The sequence below is a fragment of the Ambystoma mexicanum genome, chromosome 11 (genome assembly GCF_040938575.1).
Source record: "Ambystoma mexicanum isolate Mex_15411 chromosome 11, UKY_AmexF1_1, whole genome shotgun sequence".
Taxonomy (NCBI): domain Eukaryota; kingdom Metazoa; phylum Chordata; class Amphibia; order Caudata; family Ambystomatidae; genus Ambystoma; species Ambystoma mexicanum.
In genome coordinates, this window is record NC_090934.1 from 562,667,770 (window position 1) to 562,688,717 (window position 20,948).

At 46.2% G+C, this 20,948-nt stretch overlaps 1 protein-coding gene across 2 annotated transcripts in view; it reads left to right on the forward strand.

Moving 5' to 3' along the window:
- Positions 1-20,948, forward strand: part of CD59 (CD59 molecule (CD59 blood group)) — a 231,221-nt gene that overhangs the window by 24,585 nt on the left and 185,688 nt on the right. The window lies entirely within an intron of this gene.

Here is a 20,948-nt window from a genome sequence, read left to right on the forward strand (position 1 = left end):
CCCGCCTGATTCCTCCTCGTGTTACCATGAGCTAGGTATGAAATCGACTGGCCTGTTTGACCTAACCTTGTACCCCTGGCAGCAGCTCATGTAACTACACATGGTATCTCATACTTCATTCCCACTCTGATTTACTGATATTGAGTTAACTTTTACAGATTGGCTCTGTATTTTTGCACAGCTGGCGATGCAAAGACACCATATTGATTCAAGGTGTTTTCTTTCACAGCTTCCCATGCCCAAGCCCTGAACAGACACAGTAAGCGCTGTGAGTTTAACTAAGACAGACGCTCACAGTGAACACATTCAGTGTGTATATTGATAAACTATGAACAACATGCCACTTACCTTTTATAGCCTGACCCCTTATCGTGCTTCATTTCTCTTGACAGCACACGCAGAACACACAGACGCCTGATGAAGGCCCCACAAGAAAGGAGAATATTCAAACCCCAGAAGGGCCGAAACACTGTGGTGTAGACCTTGACTCTCTGAGTCAGTGTTGCAATACACTTACTGTATTTTCTTTTGTAACTGTGTTCACTTACACTTTGTTATACCCGCTCATTTGTTTATGACCCCTGTCTCGATGAAATGATAGTAGGATTTGTATGTTCTAGACTTTGTGTATTTACCTCCAAGTTATGTACCTTGGGGATATATTTGCCATTCACCTTGCTTTACCACATGTAATATTGTTGTTCTGTGTGGTGTCTCTCAGTAGACATCTGCATGTAATTGTTTCAAAATACAATGACATTTTTTTTTTTTGGGAAACGACAAAGGGCTGTGATCATTCTGTGATTGAGGATATTGGTTTGTCCCCATGTGCACAAAAGTATTGGTGGTGTGTTCTTTTCTACTGACCCGTTCAATTGTGTCTAACGCCAATTTAGCCCTCCTGGGTAGAATAGGGTCTCGACTAGGGACCCTTCCTTTGATTACAGAGTGCGTTTATTTGACAAAGTTAGTAACCGGCTGGTTATTGCTTATACTGAGTGAGGAACTTCTTGAGTGGGGATCTCATAAGGTGTACTCTCGCGACCCGTATGTTAGTGCTATTAAGGTTGGCAATGGTTTTCTTATTTTATTATTTTATTCTTGTGTCGCAAGGATGTAGGTCAACACGGAGACATAGAGTCCCTCAGCTCCGTTTGTAAAGTAAGCAGTAGTTTGTTTGTGCCTACACCTCTTTGCGCCAAATTTCTGATGTAAATGAATAAAAGTACGTAGTCAAGTTTCTTCAAGTATATTTTCTTAATTTATTTGATATATGTTCTGCCCATATGGATGACACGTGTTTCGGCGTTTCATTGGCGCCTTTTTCAAATCCGGGCTGAATGCAAGCGTAACATGTAATAAAACAAAACACAAAATATAACATATGAAATAGCATTTTAGCATATTTTGTAACACATTTAGTAGTTAGAATAGTGACTTAGGCTGTGTAGTAAATCCTTTTAGCATTCTCAAATTGCATGAACACCTAAAAGTGCAGCACCTCTTAGTTACCTCAAATGGTTAAAAAAAAACCATTACAGTGACTGTTAGTTTTTTAAAATTAAATTTGTGCAATCCGAAAAAGAAGTAAGTATGGGATGGCATGGACCTAACAATTTTTGGCTGTCAGAAAAGCATGTAAATTTGTTTTTTTTACCCTTATTGAATGTAGTGCGAATCTCCCTTTCCTTATTTCCGGGAATTAGTTTTTAGTTGAAGTGTATCACGGTAGTTCCAGGGTTAAATCCCACCTAGAACAAATTTGGTTGTTCTATTATGCTAACATTAGCCTTTTAACCTTCTATCGGATTGATTCTTTATGCATGATTCCCTGGCATATGTTTAGACACATTTTAAACTCTAGTAAGCATGACTAGTAACATCTTTCTCACTGCATTTATGTAAAAAGTGCTATTCATATTTGCAATCCTCCAATCGCATTACATATCCTTGGTCTCATGCATTCTGTTACTCTAGCGGTCACTAGGAATTACTTTTTCAGTTACAATGACTGGTAACCGATTTGCTCCCCATTTGTGTTTACCAAAACACCCTTTCGCGTGAGTTTGAAATCCCAACCAAAATATATTTTGTTTATGCCACTCGGCATCAAGCGTGCTGAATTCTACATTGAGCATGCTTGTAGCGGTGGTCTTTCCACCCCTTAAAAGCGCTTACCTACAAAATTCTCTTGCTCATGCCTCAAGCATCGGGGGGTCCTGTTTTGGTTCTGGCAAATCCTTGTTCATAAAGAGTTACAGATTGCTAGTCCCTCTTTCCTTTTGTTCATTTACAAAATTCGGCGGCCATACTTTGGGCTGAGTTTTAGTACGTAAGTCCTTTTTTCCTTTTTGATGTTTAAAATGATCTGTTGCATTTGTGTTTAGTGTAACATTGATTTGAATTTAAACTTCTGTATTTATCTTGCGCGGCTGATCTGTTACTTATTATTATGTCCAAATTTACAAAAATTAAAGTTAAAGGAGTAACTAATTTTTCACTATGTTTATTAGTATTTTTTTCCTCCCCCCCCCCCCCGCAATCTCTTTATATTATGTATACCTAAGACAGTTTCCTGTTGGGAATGGTGCATTATGGTAACTTTAGTTTTCTTCATTGACCATTATTTTCTCACTATATTTTATTAGCATTCTTTTCACAATTTCAGAATGGTGCATTGTGGTACCTGTGGTTTGATGTGCCCCCATTTTACTCCTAGTTCTTCTGTATGCAGAGATCCATTTGCATCAGAGTGGAGTTGTAGGCCCTGAATGATGCGTCTGCTGATATTGCCATTGGCCCCAACCTGGCAGCTGGCATCAATAGAGTGAATGTCCAGGCTCCCGGTACGTCAAACCTGTAATTCAGACACAAGGTTGGAGCAGTCAGGTGTCGGAAGACACTTTCTTCCCTAGATTCTAGGTTCTCATGCATTCAGAGCCAATGAAAGATTTTGGTCCTTGCAGGGTCCTTCCACATTAAAACATCAGAGAGATCTGATGTGGGTCTACACAAAGACATCCTCGCTGAGGCGAGAACAATTTGGACAAAACCTCATTCAGTGATTCCTACCAACTAGAGAATTTATAAACCCTACGATTGTGTCAAACTATTGCTATGGCGCTATTAGCAGCTGCAAACCAGAGGTTATGGAGTGACCTCACAAATTTGAAAGGTTTATAGTGGCGGAACAGATGGAACAATTTAAGGGATGCCTTCCGATGCAAGTGTGATTGCGCAGGGTTCTATTGCATGGAATTTTTCTATAGTGCTAACGCGCCCGAAGGCCTCAGCGCGCTCAAAAGACATACAACAAGAACACATGTAACCCTACAATGGAATCGGCCCTTGTGCATTTAATCAGTTCCTTTGTCAAACAGATGGGTTTTCAAGCCTTTTCTTTAAATTGTGAGGTCTAAGGAATTGATCTAAGTGCACATACTAATGCATTCCAGGCAATGGGGGGGGGGGCCCATGAATCAAAACTGGATCCTGCAATCCTCTTCAATGAGAAACGAGGTTGAGACAAAAGATTATCCTAGTTTGAGAGCAACATACGCCCAATAGCTCTCTTAATACGAGAGCAAAGATAGGGGGGGCAGTGATTCGATAGACCTTTCTGGACCAAACTAGACCTAACTGTGAGACTGGGAGCCAGAGCAGTTTCCGACGGGCTGTAGAGACATGGGCCTTTCGGTCAAGTCCACATACTCCACAAACTGCTCCGTTCTGAATCACTTGCAACTTCTTTAGGTTGGCTTGAGAGGTGCCTGCTAGAAGACATTACAGTAGCCAAGTTTGGTGTTTATTGTTGCTGCTGCAATTGGGGCCCTATTTTTCTCTGACAAATAAGGACGAATTTGCCTTAGCAAATGCTTCATATAGGCGCATGATGAATTCAGATATTCAACGTCTTTTGTAAAAGTTAGTTGAGAATCGAAAGTTTTTTTTACATGTTTTGAAACAGTGATGTTATTACCTTCGATCAGAAAGCTGCCATACTGGGAGTCCATAATTTTTATTTACCACCTGTACCGACGATCAGGATTTCATTTTTTTTTATCGTTCAATGCCAGTGAGTTTTTGCCATCCAGATTTTGATGGCCTGATAAACCTCATTTAGCCTTACTAAGTCCATTAAATAGGACCCGGATAATTCCATGATGATCTGTGTGTCTGTATAATTTGCAAACCACACACCCATACCATCCAGGAGGTCACACACAGGTCTTGAGTAAATATTAAACAAGAGAGGTGACCAGCACGAGCCCTGGGGAACCCCACAGTTTAGAGGAGTCTGTTGTGATTGACATTCATCCTTTGCTACTCTTGCCATCCTTGGGCCAAGAAAGGTTTTCAACCACTCTGCAACGTTATTTGATAATTTTCCAACTTTAATCAGCCTGTCTGTCATCTCATGATTTACCAAATCAAACGCGGCTGACAGATCGAGGAGTAATAATAAGACTTGGCCTCCCTTAAGCGATAACTTCAACAATATTCGACTTCAAGTCCAAAGGCGCTGTCTCCGTGCCATATTTCAAACGGGAACCTGATTGTCCTGTAGCAAGAATTCCTTGTTCAACAAAATCCTGATATTGTAGACGCTCCATTTTTTTCAAGAATCTTCTACAAAAAAGGGACATTTTGTTTTTGGCCTATAACTTGCTGGGTCACCAGGATCCAGGTTCTCCTTTTTTCAACAGGGACGTAATCCACGCCTACTTTGGACAGTCTGGTACCTGGCCTTCAGAAAAGGAGCAATTTTTAAAATCAGTTACCCATGATCAGAACAAAGGCAAAAGTTCTTTAAAAAGGGATGCTGGAGACACATCCCCCTTACAGGAGGTTGGCTTCATTCCCTGTACAACTTTCAAAACATCAGCTTCCGATACTTGCTTAAATGTAAATAATGTGGGAGGATCTAGGGACACCTTTGTACTGGAATCGGAGTTCGGAAGTGATTGATCTGGCAATCCATGTAAACTATCTGTAATAGTTGCTTGCTGCAATGACATTTTCTGTAAGAAACGTCATGAATTTATTGACACCAGTTATCCATATCAATCTGTGTGTCGCTTAACAATCCTCTTAATTTGTGTAAAATGGAGAATAATTCTGTAGAACTCGATTTAGCTGAACTAATCCGTTCATTAAGTTTAGTCTCTTTAGCTTTAAAGATTACTTCCTTAAAGTGTGTTGCTGCAGACTTATACATTCTCAATGTACTCAGCGTTTTTTTTTCTCCAGCTACGTTCAGCCATTAGTTTATTTTTCTATCTTCCAATACCTCACCCGAAAACCACTGATTATTGTTTTTCTTATTGCGCATCATGCGCAAAGGTGCCAAGGTGTTAAAGGCATTGTTGGTAATAGACCTGAAAGAATTTAGCACCTGATCAAAAGTCAAATTATTATTCAAAAGTGAAAGCTGGGGCACCACTATGTCCTTTAAAAGCCTCCCGTGTAACATTGCAGCGGCTCCTGGATAAGATTGGTTTCAGCCCTGACTGGCCATTTTTAATTGGCCGATATGCTGGTGGAATATCAAATTGTAGCAAGAAGTGGTCTTACCAAATACATTTCGATATTTCTATGGGAGAGCGATCCTGAGTCTTAGTCCAAATACAATCCAGGATATTACACCCCCCCCCCACCCCTCACTGTGCGTGGCTCTTTGTACATGTTGTTTAAAACCAAGACCCTCTATAAGATTCAGCAATGATGGAGCCACTTGATCAAGGCAATCATGGGCCCATAAATTTAAATCACCAAGAAACAGGAAGGGAGAGGAGGGTTTAACAGTAGGTCCCAAAACTACTAGTAATTGTTTTCCAAATACCACAGTTAGAATAGGGGGTTGATAAATTTATAAAAATATTAAAGTAGTTGTTAGATTTCAAACTAGTTTAACAAACATAGACTCACAGTGCTCAAAGATGGGAGTACTGGATATGCAAATGTATAAAGATTCTCTAAAGATCACAGCAACACCCACCACCACTCATGCCAATTCGGTTAGTGTTGGTATCTGGGCAGCATGTACACCAGTATCCTGTAGCTATGTTTCAGCTAAGAAAATCACATCTACCTTGGATTCAATTATATAATCAGCTAACTCGGCTACATGGCATACTAGTGAGCGTCTATTAAGAAGTACTGCTTTTACTGATGGGCAGGGTTGTATTACTATGGACTGTGTCTGGGCTAAGTCCATCTTTTCCTCACACATGCAAGGAATGTTTATATGAGGTATAACGGCTGGTTCACTAACAGCTAACGTACTTGCAACCTGGCTTTGTGAACATTCTGGTTTTGTAAAACTCTCTGGGTGGTGGTGGTGCTCGTCTTATCTCCTGCATTATTGTCGTATGAGGCTGCAGCTAGTCTTGCCCGCCTGTTGTTTTGGATCTGCGTGATAAGATCTACACAGGACACCATCGTGATGGAGTAGCGGGGCTTAACAATAGAATATGTAACACCCCTACAGACCTAAAGGAACAGAGTACTCCCCACCAGACATGAACCAGCACAAACCGGTTCCGACGCACCTGACACCGCTAATTGGAGGTTGCAGGAACTACAAAGAGGCTGCGAAATGTAGTTCCACGCGAGAGAATGTGCAGGTTTAACATGTTTCACAGTCACAGAACAGCGTTTGCCCATGAAAATTCTTGCCAAGTTAATTTATCAGCATATAAAAATGCAATGCAAGTAAATTAAGGCTAAAAGGAATCAAATGTAATGTACATAACACGATTTTTTTCAAAAAAGTTCTAAAATGTCTTTCTGGAAGCGATACAACTCCACTAGCTGTGCAAAATAACAATCAGATCCATTGGAGGCAGCAGCACATCGCGTAGATGTCTCTTCAGGGGGTTTATCATAGGTGCAGACACCTGTAAGCAGGCATAGCTACATGCCACTAAATTTACATAAGGGGTTCATGATAATATCCCTGAGCTCTCCTTTGTTATGGCCAATTGTGTTTATCACACATCTGATGAGCTCACTAAAAAAAGAAGGCAAGCACCCTTACAGGAAATTCCTTGTCAGTTTTACCTCTAGGATGGAATTGTGGTCTGGCTCTTTTGCTAGTTTTTCAAGGTTTCCAGGAGCGCAAACCAAGACTGCAGGACAGGACGCCAAACTAACAGAGAAAAATACATCAGGAGTCTGCTGCTACTGAGAAGGCAAGTAAGTAATGGTGCGGGTCATCCCCACAGTAATCTGGTGGGAGAGAGGATTTCCCTCGCAAAGTCCTGGTGGACAATCGCCTTGGACTCCTGGGTGATTTCAATGGCCTGCAGAGGTTTCAGATTACAGCTTTCCACTATAGTCCCCCTTTAGCCCACCCAAAGCAGGTGGGATCTCGCTCCTTGAGGGAAGCAATCTCAAACCTAGTCGAGATGAAGACGATAGAAGAGGTGGCACCTAGGCCACGGGATTTCATCACAGCTGATTCAGCAGACTTCTGCCCCTGCAAAAAATTCAAGATGATCGCTCTGGCATTGATGTGTTCTGTTCTTCAGCAGGGAGACTAGATCTGTATGGCGGATCTGAAAGATGTGTATCTCCACATTCCAATCTGGCTCCTGTAATGAATCGGGCATATTCGTCCCTTCTCCCCAAAGGGGGAGCCACCCTATTTGAGGGTAGGGAGATGGGCCTTCTCCGTAAGACTCGCTAGGGGTCTGGGCAAGTGGGACCTCGGAGTGAATCCCCCTTGGTGGACAAGGACTCCCATTCCCAAATGGAACTCTCTATGCAGGACACGTTATCAGCTATAAGTAATGGTGACTCAAACACCGTGTGTGAAGAAAAGAAGAATGTCTTTAAGAAGGAGTTCCTATGAAAATGGGGCAAGAAAGCCAGAACAGAAAAGAGAATGCTACACAGGGGAAGTCCCCTGACGTCAGAACGCCTTTGGGAGGCGGAACCCACGGCCCTCTACAAAGCAGAGGATGCATATCGTAGATGCCGGATGCCCGGCAAATGGCAACAGAGGAGCCATTGTCAGGATGGGAAACAAGTAACCGTTCGACATGGTGGTGTGACCACAGAGGTGCTGTGGTGGACCTGGCGCCCGCAGAACAATGCCAAAACCTGGAAGACTGGGAAAGTGGAAAGCTCCAATCGGCCACTGATCGCAGAACGGAGCAAGCCGCAAAGATGGGAACGAATGAGAAGCGCAGAAGGATGAATCGAGGGATCAGAGCAGATTACCTCAGCGTGTGCCAAGCCCTGTAAGGTCCCCCAAGACAAATACAGGTGCTAGAGTTGACTGGAATAGTGGGAGGCCACTGGGCGAACATGTGATAAATAGTAGAGAATATGTGTGCCACAAAGGCGATAACGAGATGAAGAACGAGTATACAGAAGCTATTAAAGAACTGTTCAAGAATCTGAAGGATAAGAATAATTGTGAATACTTAAAGTGGAGGCAAAGATACTGGGAAAGTGAGAGGTAATCTCAGGAGTTAATTGGGGGCAAGACAATTGCTAAGGAGTGGGGGAAACCATTTAATGGGAAGTTGTAGAACGTGTTGCGAGTTGAAAGTTCCAAGTGAAATATACAAGGAGGAAAGGTCTATCAAGGAGCTCCCAGGATTGGGGAAGTCTCAAAGCTTAAAAATCCATTAAACCTTTTCAAGTGAAAGGAAGATGTTTGAAAGACTAAGGCTCATATGGTCTGGAAGACAAGACCCCTGGTCAGTTGCGAGGAGTTAGACAAACTCTTAAATCTAACCCTAAAAGCTTATCAGAAAAGATCCCCATAAAGAATGTTTTTTTTGTTGTCAAACTGAGACATTTGCACATGGAAGACCACTTTGTGAGGAAAAAGCAAAAGGGAGGTCAGGAGAATAGATATTCTTTTGGCTCAAGTTTAGTTATTGTTTTAGTAATCTGGTCTGATTTAGGTTTTGTCTGAGGACATTTTTGATTTTGACGTTCTGATGATAGTGGAGTACCCTTAATTTCAGTTAGGTAGGGACTTTCCCTGTAGCGATAGGGTGCAGGAGGCCTTTACTTTTATTATTTTAATAAAAGAAACCTAAACTGTCCAGATTGTGTCAGACTCCTCCTTCTGACCCGCCACATTTTGTCTTAGTGGTTGGATGTCAGCCAACTGATCTAAGATGGGGACCTGTGCTGTTCACTAAGATGAACCCCAGAGCTAAAAGCCATACTGTGGTCACTGACCAGTCCACAGGTTGTGATTTGCAGAGTTTCTCCAGCATGGGGTCTGGCATGAATTCACATGGTCATGAATATTCCCCGTCGTCAGGCTGGGAATCCTCGGTAAAGAAAAAATCAGTATCAGTTTCGTTTCTGACCTGTCTTTCTTAGTAGTAACCAATCACTGGTCTCTGGGTCATACTGCCCCCAACCAATGACTGCCCTCTCCCTAAGCACCGTCCCTGGCAGCCATCCTCAGATTTTTACCGCACGTTCAAGTGTTGGGAGTCCTCGTGCTATAGCTCTTGAGATTTTACTGCGTTTTGCGTTTTTTCAAGGAGTTTAATCTCTTTTTTTCGGTCAATCGAGCCTCAAGCTCCACCGTTTCTACGTCCGATCAATGGGGACCCGTTTAGGAATGTTCTACGCCCCATAAGGGCAAAGTTCTCGTCGAGTTACGCTTCTTGGAGGATTCCAGAAGATCTGAGGCCTACCTCTTGGACATGGCCCAGGACAAGGGAAGCTTGACACCTGGATCCAAGCTGTTCAGGAACTGCCCTGGATGCGGATTACAGAATGTTTTCAAGGAGGATGAGCATTCGCAATGTCTCTACTGCCTTCACGAAGACAAGACGAACATGGAAAAGGACTGTGCGTTTTACAAAAACCTGGTGGAACGGACTATGAGGGATCGTCGGACCCGCCTCGCCAGCTGGCTGGAGAAGGGCCCAGCAGGTGAGAAGTCCGAGCGGTCTTCTAAGTCCTGTGAGGGCGCCCCGGCGACGGGGGCCCAACAGAAGGCTAAGCACCGCAAGTCTGCGGGCACCGGGAGCGCTGAAGGGTCGGGCTCCTTGGCTGCCAGAAAGGGCGCACTTTCACTGACGCCATCAGCCACGAGCCAACTGTCTGGCAAGGGGAAGAGAAAATCCGAGAACCCGGCTAAGTTTCTGGAGGGTGAGCGAGGCGGTGACCCCTCTCCCAAGGTGAAAGCCTCAAGCGCGCCCAAGGTGGTGAAGGCCTTGATTCACCCGGTGAAGGCCTCTATTGAGGGAGTCGCAGCGGCCCTGGCGAAGCCTGTAGAGGCTAACCCAGTGGAGGCGACCTCGGGGCCCAGAGTTTCCCTGCCGCCACAGAGGGAATCCTCTTTTCAGACCATCGATAAGACCCCGGTGGAAAAAGAAGGGGGGTGGGCAGTGGCCGTCACGGACACAAATATAGCCTCTGAGGAGGAGCTAGTTGAAGTCGTGAAGGGCCTCAACAAGAGGTTTGAGGAAGTCCAGTCCCATGGGGAGAACCCTGAGGAGGCGGACGAAGAACATGACGGTGGCGCCGACAAGACTCCCGTGGACGAGACTCCCGTGGAGGAGACTCCCGTGGAGGAGCAGCAACCGTCTCAGCCAGTGCCCGAGCCTCAGGACAACTCGGTGGCCATTTTGATGGCAATCCAAAACTTATGCACAGAGAGAAGGACGAGATTGCCCCTCACCCCAACGGATGACCCAGCAGAACCGGGCCCATCTGGAAGCCCTCCAAACAAGCGGAGGAGAGTTCACCCCCCCTGCCTTTCCAGCCCTCGCGGCCCGCTCAGCCTTCATCTCCTTCCCCTGATCCTAGGCAAGTCAGGAGGATCTCGTCGTCTCCAGGAGGCCAAGGCGGTAAGGCCGCCTCCAAGCAGGACTGAACCACCCGTAGCATCAGGCCCCCACCGGAGCACCCCGGTGGGAGGCCAGCTGACAAAGTTCATCAGCGTGTGGGAGTCCATCTCCACCGACCGTTGGGTGCTGGATGCCCTGGCCCACGGGCACTCTCGAATTTCAAATGTAGTGCCCCCACATTCCTCCCGTGGCCAGGAAGGAAAATCTCGTTCCTCAACTGCTGTTAGAAGTAAGGGCGATGGTCAAGAAGGGTGCCCTCAGGCTCCTCCCCGGAGGCTCCGGGCTCCAGAGTATACTCAAGGTACTTCCTCGTCAGAAATAAGACAGCGGTTGGCGCCCCATCCTGGACCTGCGGCGGTTAAACAAATACATCAAGGCACAAAAGTTCACGATGGTCACCCTCCAGCACGTGCTGGCACAGCTAGAGGAGGGCGACTTCCTATCGTCGCTGGACTTGGAGGATGCTTACTTCCACATCCCCATTCTATAAGGACATCGAAGGTTTCTCAGATTAGTACAAGGGCGGCACTACCAATTCAAGGCCCTGCCATTCGGGCTGAAGTCGGCACCCAGGGTGTTTACCAAGTGCCTCGCACCAGGGCGGCGCGGCGGCGCCTGCAGGGGATCCACGTCTACCCCTACCTGGACGATTGGCTCATCCGTGCAAGGACAAGAGAACTCGCCGTCGAACACACAGTGGAGACCGTCCAACTTCTCATGGATCTGGGATTCTCCATCAAGTACTCGAAATCCCACCTGGTCCCGTCGCAGGATGCACTGTTTCTGGGAGCCAAGCTCGATACAGTGACGCGATTGGCCTCGCCGTCGGAGGAGAGGACGAGGGCCATCTTGGGCAAGGTGCAGCACCTGCAGTCCATGGGCGTGGCCAGTGTGAGATCCATCAAATCCCTGCTCGGAATGATGTCCTCATGCATCTACCTGGTGCGCGCGTGCAGCCTACTGATGCGTCCTCTACAAGAGTTCCTCGACGTACCGTTGGATGCAAGCGACAGGCAGCTTCGAAGACCGGATCCCGCTCAACGAGGTTTTCCGCCAAGCGATTCAATGGTGGGGCACCCGCATGCACCTTCAGGCCCCGGCACATCAGGAGACTGTGATGACGGAGGCCTCCCTGGAGGGATGGGGAGCGCACACCGGAGATCTGCACATGAGAGGCCTTTGGCTCCCGGAGGAGAGGTCACTCCACATCAACATCCTGGAACTCCGAGCAGTGTTCTGGGCCCTCAGGTCATTCTCCCGTCCCTCAAGGGCAAGGTGGTGAGGATCTTCACCGACAACACCACCATGATGTTCTACATCCGGAAGCAGGGAGGCACCAGATCCCCAGCCCTGTCCAAGAGGCCCAGGATCTGTGGCACTTGGTCGTCACCAGGGGGATGTTTCTGGTGCCCTTCCATCTAGCAGGAACAAAGAACGTCATTGCCGACTCACTCGGCAGGGAGCTGCGCTCGTGCCATGAGTGGGAGCTGCGTCAGGATCAAGTGGATCGACTTTTCCAACGATGGGGCAAACCCCAGATCGACCTGTTTGCGACAGTGACTAACTCCAAGTGGCAGAGGTTCCCCAGCAGGTTTCCCCAGCCGAGGAGCATGGCCGATGCTTTCTCGTTCCCCTGGGATGGCCTGTTCCTGTATGCATTCCCTCCGTTGCTGCTCCAACTCATCAACCAACTCAAGAGGTCCCGGTGCAGGATGATCCTCGTCGCACTGGCGTGGCCGAGACAGATCTGGTTCCTGGACCTTCTGGACCTGTCAGCGTCACCCCCCCCCCCCCCCCCTCATTCAGGCTGTCGACGGACGCAGATCTTCTCTCCATCATGAACCAAAGTCGCTAAACTTGCAGGCCTGGCTCCTGCAGCACTAGAGTTTGGAGGGTACGATATCCCGGCAGGCTGCAAGGAGGTGCTTGCAAAGGCCAGGGCGTCCTCGACTCTTAGGTGCTACGGACACAAGTGGAAGAGCTTCTCTGTCTGGTGCCGGGCACAGAAGATTAACCCTCAGCGAATTACGGCCCCTCAAGTGCTGCCGTACCTGCTGCCGTACCTGCTGTCGCTGGCCAAGGCGGGGCTAGCTCACGCTTCCATTAAGATCCATCTTGCAGCGATTTCCCGTTACACCAGAACCACGGGACAGTCATCCCTGTGGTCTCATCGCCTGGTGAAGGACTTTATGAAGGGACTGTTCGGATCATTCCCGCTGGTGAAGGCTCCGGCCCCGGCGTGGGAGCTCAACGTGATGCTGACCAGGCTCATGGGGCCGCCATTCGAGCCTCTGCACTCGGCACTGTTGAAATTTCTGTCATGGAAAACGGCGTTCCTTGTGGCCATCCCCTCCGCACGACGAGTGGGAGAGATCCAGGCCCTATCCTGCAAGCCACCATACTTGACTTTCCACGAGACGAGGGTGGTGCTGAGGACGCACCCCTCCTTCATGCCCAAGGTGCCGTCGGAATTCCACCTCAGCGAGCCCTTGGTGTTGCCAGTTTTCTTTCCGTCGCCTTCGTTGCCGGCCGAGAGGACTTTGCACTCGCTGGATGTAGCTAGAGCGCTAAAGTTCTACGTGGACTGCCGAAGAGTTTTCGGAAGACATCACAGCTTTTTGTGAACTTTGGACCTGTGAATCAAGGGAAGGCCCTCTCGAAGGCTTCCATTTCCAGATGGCTCTCTGGCTGCATCATGCACGTTCATCGGTTGGCAAACCGACCGTTGCCTGGCTGTCCGAGAGCCCATTCGACCAGAGCGATCGCTGCTACTACGGCGTTCTGGTCTGGTGTGCCCCTGCTGGACATCTGCAGAGCTGCTACATGGAGGTCGATGCACACCTTCACAAAATTCTACTGCATCGACTGGGATTCCAGGAAGGAGTCCAGAGTCGGCCAAGCAGTGCTGCGCAACCTGTTCGCCTGAACGTGGGCCGGGTGAGGAGGTAAGAGTTGCTTAATGTTGAGTTTATGTAATGCTTAATGTTGAGCCTTGCCACCTCCCGTGGTTGTGCATGTGTGTACTGCTATGTATTCTTATATTCATGAGCATGTGAATACATGCCAGACCCGATGCTGGAGAAGGAACAAGTTACTTACCTGTAACTGTTGTTCTCCAGCATGGTTCTGGCATGGATTCACATGCGAACCCTCCCTCCTACCCCTCTGCGGCTCTTCACTTGGTCATACTGCCACTTTATGTGCTACCAAATCTGAGGATGGCTGCCAGGGGTGGGGCTTAGGGAGAGGGCAGTCATTGGCTGAGGGCAGTATGACCCAGAGACCAGTGATTGGTTACTACTAAGAAAGACAGATCAGAAACGAAACTGATACTGATTTTTTTCTTTACCGAGGATTCCCAGCCTGACGACGGGGAATATTCATGAGCATGTGAATCCATGCCAGACCCATGCTGGAGAACAACAGTTACAGGTAAGTAACTTGTTCCTTGATAGACATTTTGGGTTCACCAAATGTAAGGCAGTTAATACCCATGCGTCTGTCTTTTGTCACACCCAGGTTCTTATTTTCTTTTTATTATTATTTGTATTTATTTGGTATCGATGCAGGCTGATTAGCCACTTAAGTACACTATAACACATATAATTGGCATACATGGTTGAGTGAGTGCCACCACAGCGTATTGCAACATCAGAAGTATCATACCATATCCAAATGAAAAAATAAGATATTATAAACAAACATTTAAGGCTTACACATACATCAAATGCACAAGATTCGATGCAGAGGGAGCTGCCCTGATGGGTATGATATGATTGGTTATTTATAACGTGCTTAATACCCAAAAGATTTTTAAGCGCGGACCCAGGGAGCAAACCTGTGTTGCTCTGTGTCGTCTTGCTTCCAAGGCGAGCATGTTGCCCCTGGGCTGCCTTCCCGAGACGTTTACATTCACCTTAAACAATCAGAGCTCTGTGATAATGCTCATGTCTAGGCCACAGGGTCAAAACCACATTTGCTCGCCCATTTCAGTAATATAACAGGAGGAAAACGGGAAAGAAAAGCCGTGCTCAAGGTGGCTTGTCGTCTGATGGATCGAACATTGTAAAAGTAATTGACTCCCATGCCTCCAATGTGGTGTTGGAAACATTATCCCTAGCATATATTGACATCGACCATGTTTTCATCTTAGCTTCACACCAGGTCTCAAAGTCCTTGCGCCATACCATAAATTGGGGGCCTATTCTTTGTTTCCATGACATAGCCACGTGCCTTTTCGCAGTTATGCAAGCAAGGTCCATAAACTTAATAACATGTTTAAATTTGGCAGGTCTTGAATATACGCCCACCAAACATTCAAGTGGGTCCCATTGATAGCTTAAAACCCCAGCCGCTACACAAGCTTGTTTGATGTTGGACCAAAACCTTTGTACTTTAATACAACCCCAGAACATGTACTTTAATACAACCCCATAACACATGGAGTAGATCGACCCCCCCCCCCCCCCCTGTCTCAGTCACACCCGGGCCTTTTGACATAGCTTTTGTATTAAACTTAGCTGCTCTACTCTGGGTCATATAAGTGCAGTGAAGCACATTAATTTGCCTCAATCTTAATTCTCGTTTTCCGGGAGACATTTTTAGGAAAGATCAATGCTTGGTCCCATTGATCGTCAGTGAGCACCGAACCAAGATTGTTTTCCCAACGTGTCTTCAATTTAGTATCCCTGTCGCTAGTCTCATGCAACAAGCGTACATGCAGTGTAGATGCTGGTTTCCAGCCACAGTCCAAGTTGTATAGTAGAGCCAAAAATACCAACCCTTCAATTGGTGTTTAGCCACCCTAACCACTCTCATGTATCTTAAAATGGGGTCTCTAGGTAAGCCCTCCCGCAACAATAGGCTCTCCAATTCCCTGAACTGCCCATTCTCGTACATATCCCCCCAGGCAGAAATACCCAGAGCGTCCCAACATCTTGCTGCAGCCAAGTCACTTGCTGCAGCCAAGTCTGATACATCTTTGTTTGTATCTACCAAGAGAGAGGCATGCAGTGAATAAGGGCACCTTAGCAATGTTAATGTTCTAGCCTGTATTCGTTTGCCCAGTTTCACAAGTAAAGGTTGGGGATTAATATAATTCTCTGGCAGCCACAGGATCTCCTTGATTCGGGCAGGTTTCACCATTATTTGGATCAATGGGGATTCTGATGTAGATTCATCCGAAAGCCACTTTACCACAAAGCTCAACTGCGCAGCTAAATAAAGCTCCATGTTTGGCATCTGTACCCCACCATCCTTATAAGGTAAGTTCATTGTACAAAGCGCCATTCTATGCCGTCCAGTGCCCCACAAAACTTCTTGTAGAGCATCAAGGCAGCGAATAAAGGCCACCTGTATGTAGTGATGTACATTAGTGAAGGCGTACAGCAACCTGGAGAGTAATCATTCTAACAATAGCTATCCTGCCCATAAGGGAAAGCAGCATTTTGGACCAAAATATCATAGATTTCTTCACACCGTCTACCGCCGCAACTGTATTCATTATTCACGAGCATGTCCCTGGAGATATACATACTTTTACATACTTAAATATCTCCCAATTTAATTTCAGTTCAGGTTTATTAAAAGAAATCCCAGACAATCTTGCAAATTCTTCTAGTACACCCAATATAATAGGTTGTGCTGAGGTTCACGGAGGTACAACAAAACATCATCCGCATACGATATCAAATGTCTACTACCTCCCTCCACGATACCAGCCTCCAGGTAGTCCTGCCTTAAATATACAGCCAAGCACTCTAATGCAAGTACATAAAACATCGGGGAAGTGGTCACCCTTGGAAAGTTTCCCTTTGTGTAGCCCAGGAATGTGAGACCTGCTGGCCCGATTTTCACCCTAGCGGCTGGGGATGAATAAAGCAATGTCACCCAACGAATAAAAACATCTCCAAACCTAAAACTCTGCAATGTTGCAACCATCCACACCCAATAGACTGAATCAAATGCCTTGACGGCGTCAAGAGATGCCACCACTAAGTGTTCAATATCAACATTAGTTTGATCATTGATGTGTTGCAATCTGCAAAGGTTTAAAGTGGTGTTGCGACCAGGAACAAATCCAGTTTGGTCTGGGTGTATCAAAGAGCCAATACCATTACGGAGGCACGTAGCCAGCACCGTGGTAAGAATTTTAATATAACAATTTCGCATAGCCAAAGGGCGATGGGAGTCCCATCTGTCAGCGGGCTTGCCGGGCTTGGGGATAGGAATAATAATTGTCTCCTGCATGCTAATCGGGAGCACGCCCTTATTGCAGGACTCCTCAAAGACCTTCAATAATGTCGGGGCCAAGCGGTACTATATACCTCATAAAATTTGTCCGGTAAAGCGTCGCTCCCTGGAGTCTTGTTAGTAGAAAGGGAGACTATTGCTTCTCCTAATTGATCCAGAAATGATCTCTGATCGACAGTACGTTTTGGAAGTTGAATCAGTGATAGTGCCTCAGCAATTTCGACAGTGGGAGCTGGAATGTCATGTTTGTACAATTGTGAATAGAATGTGGTAAACCCATAATTAATAGCTGCTTGGGATCGCCACGGGGCTCCACATTCAATCATGTAGCAATGTACTCTTGAAATTGCGGCTGCTCCCGTTTACATAACCATGCCAGTCCTTTCCCAGATCCATCCCCCCATCCCCTTCTACATGCATAATGGCTATTCGTGTAGCATAGTCAAATTTAGATAGTCAGTTCAGTCCCAGCTTGTGAGCAATGAGACCAAACTTGTAAAGTTTCCTCTCAGTCGACTCTAGTCCTGGGTTTAAAGTCTCTACTATAGCTATCTTGTGTACCATGTCCTCCCAATCTTCCCGCAATACCCTGCGAATACCTCCTGCCCGAGCAATAACCTCCTCCTCACCACTACTTTCATAGTCAAATAATACCCCAACTGTCAACTCTTCCAATGTTTTCCCACCAGAAATTAACCAGTGTATCTTGTAATTTGTCTCTAAAAAGGTAATCACTCAGGGCTTCCAAGGGCATATGCCACATTGAAATAGGAGGCCGGGGGCCTTTATTTTCCCACACTATCGCCAAAGGTGAATTGTCCAATATCGTTCGGCCTGAGTAAGTTGCACTAATAAATTCCGTTAATTGCCCTGCACCAACAAAGAAATAGTCTATCCTGGTATGTAATGTATGAGGGGAAGAATTAAAGGAAAACCCCTAATCACCCGGGTGCAGTTTCCGCCAGACATCCAGTAGGTCCAGATCAGACAGTGCTGTATTCAAGGCACATGTGGCCAAGGAAGGGCCATTTCGGGGAGGGAAAGTCCTGTCAAGCTTGACATCCCGTACACAATTAAAGTCAACCCCCCCACCCCCACCCCATATAAAAAAAGGCACCTTGCTTGTTTGCAATACGACTACATGGCATACGAAGCTGGACAGGTATCTCATGTTTCGGAAAATAAGATATCTCCACTCTCTATCTATGTCAACGTCCAGCAATTGAAACAGTAACCCTCCATATATCCAACTAAATACTCCTTGAGTAAATGTAGAATACATGGCACCATAACCAGTCCCTCCCCAGCGTTCAATAACTGCTTCCTGATCTGCCGCCATCAAATGAGTTTCCTGGAGCAGTGTTATAGAAATGTTCTTACGTTGTAGGTAGGATTTTGCCCTGTTCATGCGCATATAGGACCCCAGGCCACTTGCATTCCAGGTCAGTAATTTGAGCTGCGACATAATCGAGGTTCTCTCTTCATAGCCACCCTGATTCCCATATGGCTACCCCAATATCCGCACATGATGGTCTCAAAGAACCCCGTTTCCACCTTAGAGGCTTACTTCCCTGTGTGTTGGACCAGCAAATACAGTAATATCGTTCAAAGCATACAATGACCCCCCAACCCCCAGTACACCTCATCACACAGTAAAAGCATAGTGTAAGCCATATAACAATAACAAAACAAAAGTAAAAAAACAACTCCCTAAAGAAAGGGGTTAGGTGAGTATCAACCGAGAAAGAGGTGTTAGGTGAGTCCTCCTAGCGGGTAGCAGAGCGTTTCCCCCACTATTTATTAACATCCAAGTTGCAGCAAGGCTTCATATCATAACTGCATTGATCTAAGATTTCCAAGCCAATGTTCCACAGGGTCCACGCAATGCACACAGCTAAGAGCAACGCATACACCCATAGAACGGTTGCCTTAACGGTTGCGCCAGAAATATCCTCCCATCTCAAAAATCGTTTTTGTTAGTTTTCCAGTTTAGGGTCCAAGCATTAATGTCCAGTCCCCACAGCGTTCCTAGAGAACAGCACCTTCAGTATTCCGAGCGTCCAAGTCACCAATAGAATGCAAATGATTATGTTCGATCCACATGGCCACTGCTTCTGGGCTGATAAAGAAAAGGAACCTGCCTTTTTATAAGACCTTCAGCCTGGATGGATACATAAGCAAGTATTTGAGTCCCAACTGTCGCAGCCTTGCTTTAACGGGCACAAACACATTTCTCTCTCTTTGCACAGTAGGCGTATAGTCAGGATATATAGCAATTTTTGAAGCGCCCCTTTGTATTTCACCTCCATCCCTGGAAATTATTTTAGGATTACTTCTCTATCCCTAAAATTCAAGTACCGAGCAATAATTGGTCTGGGATAAGACCCCGTGAGGGTGGGGGGGGCTTCTTCTGAAGTGAACGGACAGCCCGTTCAACTGCAAATCTTTGCGACAATTTCTCAGGTCCGAATTCCTGGAGTAAAAGTGTTTCTATCTAGGAAGTCGGGTCCGTGCCCTCTGGGATCCCCAACACATGCAAGTTATTCCTGCGAAATCTACCTTCTGCGTTTTCAGCTCTCATTTCCAGGATGGCGTTCCACGCTTCCAGTGCCGTCAGTCGCTCCGTAAGGGACTCCGTCGTGGATGTGTTGTCCTACCACAACACCTGCAGTCGTGACCCTCTCAGCCAGTGTCCGTAAATCATGTCTGAGTAATTGGACATCTATTTTAACCTCATCAATTTTGGTCTCCAGAGACGATCTAAGGGCAGCAATGGCAGCAAGTACCTTATCCTCCTGTGGTTCTGGTTGAGGGGATTGGGCACCTTGTGTCCCAACAGCTACTGAGGGGACAGGGTCCTGCTGCTTAGTCTGATGCGCAAAAGAGTCCATAATTATGCCTTTACCTTTTGTCCTTATGTTTAGTAGGTGACATAGTATTGGAAAGTGTGTAGGCTGCAGGCCACCGTTGTTTCAGCAATGTCTTAAGGTACACATTGGTGAAATGCACAAACAAAGAACCAAGCAGGATACTTTTAATATGAAAAAGTGGCTGTAGAACGATGGTGTCAGCTCATCTGTACCAATCTGCAACAACACGTCTTCTGCGACCAAGCACGTATAAAGTGGCAGGGTCACTATCAAAGAACCTCTCAATGTTCGTAGGAGAAGCTCAGTCAGATGAGCAGACCAGTTCCAAACCACGTAGAGTTTCCCACTGTGTATATCACCACAAGCAGCTCCTGGCAAGGATGTAGAGGCACAGGGCCCTATCCAAGAGTTCTCAGTCGCCTCAACATGCCACCTTAAAGTAACCATTGAAGTACATATACTCTAAATGATCGTGAAACATTGCTAATAAATCCGTAATATAACTCCAAATGGTCATATTAAAAAAGTGACGTAAGAACCAACAGCGTTATTTAAATTCGTAAGCGTTTGTGTCCGTACTTGTGCTCTATAGATCAGTCGATTTTCAGATGGGAATCATGCCATTAAAGCATGAGACCAATGTTATTCACTGAGTGAACAACTTTGAACAGAAGTACGTACGGCATTAATCATTAACATTTTGCAGTACAATTCACCATATTGGGAATCAGTACAATGTAAGTTTAATGTTTCAAGATTATTTAAACATGGCGCCCATCTAACTAGGGAACGGCAACTGAGGAAGGACGTCTCTGGTTGCCGAGATAATGACAGCCATAAACATAGCATGGACCTGCACGCCGGCGTTTTGTCAGGTAAGCTTTAGAGACGATGGGATTAACCTGGTGAAGACACAATGATATGGCCATGGTGCATTGGATTTAACAGTACATGGACTGGTTTCTGTGCAAATTGATGAATTGTAGTAAAT